A 4,925-nucleotide genomic window follows, 5' to 3' on the forward strand; every position below is an offset into this window, starting at 1 on the left:
TGGTGCAATAAAATGTGTACATGAGTAAGTAAATTAAAAAAATGATACTTGTTGAAACTACTCCAGGATTTGGGAGAGAGGGGAATGAAGGAGAATGGTTGAGGAGGTGAATTCATGTATGATATGTTTTATACAGTGTAACAATTTATGTAAATACCACAATGTCTCCCCACCCATCACAACAATAAAGGAAAAAATAAAAATAAGGATGAAAAGAATTGTACTTCCATATAGAGCCTAATCTGAAATATTGAGACCTTTGTCTTCACTTGATTTAACATCAAGTGCTATGTGAATCAGGCATGCTGGTTTTATAACTGTTGGCAAAAGGTTTTCTTTTAAAATGAATTCAAACAAGGGATATTGTTCAGCATAATAGTTTTTTAAAAGTTATACTCCTTGCAAAATGCAAATGCTGTTAAATAAAATTTTATATGGATTGGCAGGTACCATTAGGAAATAATTGACTTTAATAAAAATCTCATTAATTATGATTTTATTTAATATTCTAATGAAAGAACATTGAATAATAAACAGTTGGAGAGATCTGAGGCTTAGTGAATAATATAATTAACAGAAACAAAAGGAAGAAAATCTGAAGTTCCCTCTTGAGCAATGTATATTAGGAATTCCTGAAAACATACTGGAAAATAAACTATTTTTGTTAAAAATCTCCAAAACTCTGAACCTTAACACTTTTAAGCATAAACCTATTAATATACCATAAGAAATGTAATAAGTGTCTTGTAGAAACTAGTAAGAACAATTTCACTGCTGAATAAAGTATCTGTGACCTGGAAAACAATATAAGCATTTAAAAAAATGATTCTCAATGGTTCTTTTAATAAGTTCAGGTGAATTGGAAATCAAGTATGCAATATGGCTCTTATTTTATCTCCATATCCTGTCTGTAATGCATGAAAATATAAAAATGATATTTGCAATAACACAACATGAGCCAATCTATGAAATTTAATGTCCCAAAGAAAATTCAGCATGCCTGAACAAGAATACATTGAAGAAAAAGTTACTATAATTATGAAACTTATGACCATTAAGTTATTTATGTTGTATGCACTTGCTTCCTCTTTTTGTAAACCTTTAAATAAGCAATCTAAGAAAATAATTTTCTGGGAAATGACTGCGATAACCAGAGATAAGAAATTAAAATGAATTATTTGGCAGTCACTGTATAGTAACATTGGATTCAATTCTACTATTGAAATTGCCTCTGTATTGTAAGCAGTCAGAAAACACTTTCTCAAATGATCAACATCTATTTCCAAAATTGTAGTTATGGATAATACACATAGTTACAAATGATCATGGACTTTCTGTCCAAGAATCAATCCAAGGAGAAATATTCAGACAAATAGATATCTTTTAATAAGTCAAGTTCCAGCTGTGAACTTGAAGGCAATCAAAAGAGATAAGCATAAAGAGTCCAGGCATAATACAAAATAAATAAGCCCTATAAAACTGGAAATTTGCAGGGCTCTAAATCTTTAGGAATCCATAGGATGTTCACAGATGCATTCAGAGGGCAGGACTTTCAGAACTAACATAAAATCTAGCTCATTATCTTTCTGTATTTTCTCTTATAAGAATTCTAAATAGAGGGTAGCTAGAATAGCTGAATTAATCTAAACTTCTTTTCAATCAAAAGTTCATTACAAGCACCCTTGGCTCTGTTCTCATCTCCTTCATCCCTGCACATCTCTCCTGAATGACTTCAAAGAGAACTCTCCACACAGAAGATAGGACAAGGAGGCTGGGGGGTGAGAACTGGGCCACCTCAGCTAAAAGAGAGGCTTAATTAAGTACATATTTGCAGAGTTTCTTTGACATGAAAAAGCAGTATGAAAACTCAGTACTATTGACACTGAAGGAGTACTGCTTGGTTCTGGGAGCAAAGCCTTACAGAGATTAAGGAAAAAGTTTATATTCTCCTCCTCCAGGCAAGCATTTTTCAATGGGGTTCTTTATTGATCTGTCATCCCAAGAGAGTCAGTAAATCTAGCATCTGCATATTGATGCCTAGTTGGTTTGAAAGAAGTGGAAGCAGAGAATAAAAGATATATCCTTCTTAAATCTTAATAAAACTACAGCGTGTGTGCTTATAAATGTTCACTCATTTCTTTTCAGAAGGGCTTATAAAATGTTAAATTTGGAGGCAGATTATCTGTGTAATAAGAAGGTCTTTATTTTCATTTGTTACTTAGATATTTAGCAGGCATATTTTAGCATTGAAATGACCAATATTAATGTAACAGTGCGTGAAAATTGGAAGTTTAGACTGAGGTATCATGATTCCTCAGATATAAATCACAGACTGAGATGTGCCAGACCAAAATACAAATCATCTAAGGAAAACAACTGGTTGGAAGTCTCTAATGCCCATTATGAAAGGATTGAGAAAGAAAGTAGAGCAGAAGGAGAGGATTTGCGGGTGATTTTTTTGAAGGGAGTTGCAGTACTGGGCTCTAAGTCTTTAAATCTCACCACCTATCCTAAGTGTAAGGAGTGAGACAGAAACATCTGTAACCCCTGCACTAGGAAGGCTGAGGCAGAAGGATCATGAGTTCAAAGCTAACCTGAGCTATTGTGAGATACTGTCTCAAAAAATCCTTTAATATTATTTTTGATGGTTAAACCATAATTGTATATATTTAAGAGGTAATGTTTTAAGATACATTATGTGGCATGATTAAATCAGGTTATTGACATATCCATCAACTCACTCACCTAACATTTTTTATGGTAAGACATTCGAAATCAGCTTTCTCAGTTATTTTGATATATGTAAAACAATATTATTGATCATAGTAAACTCGCTGTATAATAAATCTCAGCACCTCTTCCTACTAGCTATCTGAAACTTACCATTTGATAACAACTCCTCATTCCCTGTCTACGATGCCCAGACTTTGATAATCACTTTTCCTCTTTCTATTTCTGTGAGTTCAACCTTACTAGATTCTACTTATAGATGAGATTATGCTGTATTTTTCTTTCTGTGCCTATCTTGTTTAATTTGGCGGATGGCCTCCAGATTCATCCTTGTTGATGCAAATGGTTGCATGATCTTTTTAAAGGTTAAATGATATTCCATTGTATATATATTCTACATCTTATCTTTTTATCCATAGCTTGACTATTGTGAATAATGTTGCAATGAACATGAGAGAGAGTACAGATATCCCTTTGGCATGTTGATTTCAGTTACTTTGTATATATACCTAGTTGTATTACTGGATCATATGGTAATTTTATTTCTAATTTTTTGAGAAATCTTCATAGTATTCAACAGTGTGATTTCTGAAATGTGACTGTGTTTGTGACATGACTACAGAGAGTTTACCTAAATCTGACAAAATGATCATGAGATCTTCACATGTTTCGTTCAGTGTCAGTGCAAAACTACCCCCAAAAGGAAAGACAAAATAAAGTGGGCTGCAGAAATAAAGTTTTCTTTTTTTTTTAGTTTGCCACACGTGTTATGATTTTTAAAGAGAGCAGTGGAAGGGGTAAATTCAAGTATGATACATTTGAAACACTGTAAGAACCTTTGTAAATGGTACAATGTATCCCCACACAGCACAACAATAATAAATAAATAGATAATAAACCGGAAATCATTTTTTTCAAGGAAACTTCAGCTAAAAAGCAACTGATGAGAAATGGGACACATCTGTCATTTGTCATGTAATCACATTAATCACCACTAGACACAAAGTTCTTCTTATTACTCTTTAAAGTTAAAATACAAATTTCAAACTCAAAGAGAAAGTAGTTGAATAAAAAGTTAATGAAATGGCATGTTGGACACTGTGGTTCACACCTGTAGTCCTAGCACTCAGGAGATTAAGCAAGAAGTTCACAAGTTTGAGTCGGTCTACATAACAAGACCTTATCTCAGAAAGTCAAAAAATAAAAAAAATGTAATGAAGGCATTCAACCTTGTCTTGGATGATATTAACCCAAGAATTAGCATACTTATTTATACTTATAAGGTGAAACAATTATTCAATGTCATACCCAATATTTATACACAAATCATAACATATACAAAGTGCCTATTTTATGACCTACTCAATTTGTTAGATGCATAGGAATGTTAGACAGACAAATGTAAGCTGTCTTTCATCAGAAATGGAGACTTGGCAGCCATCCGCCAATTGTTCAAACAGACAATGATGAGATTGGCTAGATAGCCAAAAGCTTCCACTATTTCTATTTATCTGAATCTTTAATGCTGATTTTAATGGTGATTAATAACTTGAATGGATTTTCTTTATTAGAGTAAGTTTGGGCAATAGTTCTTTGATTCTACTAGTTAGGTGCCCTTATACTATGAGAAAACTGAGTTGCTATTTTGTGCTTTAGAGAGTCAGAACATAGAGAAAAGACATACTGGAATGGAAGTAAAAAGACAGATAAGGTTTGAGTTGCAAAGAAATTTCCAGAGTGGTTGTGAGCACCATTCAATTAGTAAATAATATCTGTGCAAATATCTTTGAAAACAGTTTTCTTGTTTTTGAAGTTATTTTCAGGATTGACTCAGGTCTTAGTAGAATGATTGACAGTTGAGTTGGGTTTGAGTCTTTTAGTTTCTATTCACGTTGTCCACATCATACCTTCATCTTTCAAATAGATTTTGACAATATTTGCTTTTTCTTTTCAGTGTTGCTCTGTGTATCAGTTCACTTTCTGTAACTAAAACAGAAGACATAAAACTTGGTAAGTTGTAAATGAAAGAGTTTTATTTAGCTCACACTATTGAAAACTGAAAGTCCAAGGTCCATGACACCAGGTCTGATAAGGGTCCCCCTGGTTGTGTTGCATCATAAGAGCTGGCAAAATGGAGGAGTGACTGTGACAGCAGAAATCACATGGTTACACAAGAAGCCAGATTGAGTGATTCG

Source organism: Castor canadensis, chromosome 5, assembly GCF_047511655.1.
Source record: "Castor canadensis chromosome 5, mCasCan1.hap1v2, whole genome shotgun sequence".
Taxonomy (NCBI): Eukaryota; Metazoa; Chordata; class Mammalia; order Rodentia; family Castoridae; genus Castor; species Castor canadensis.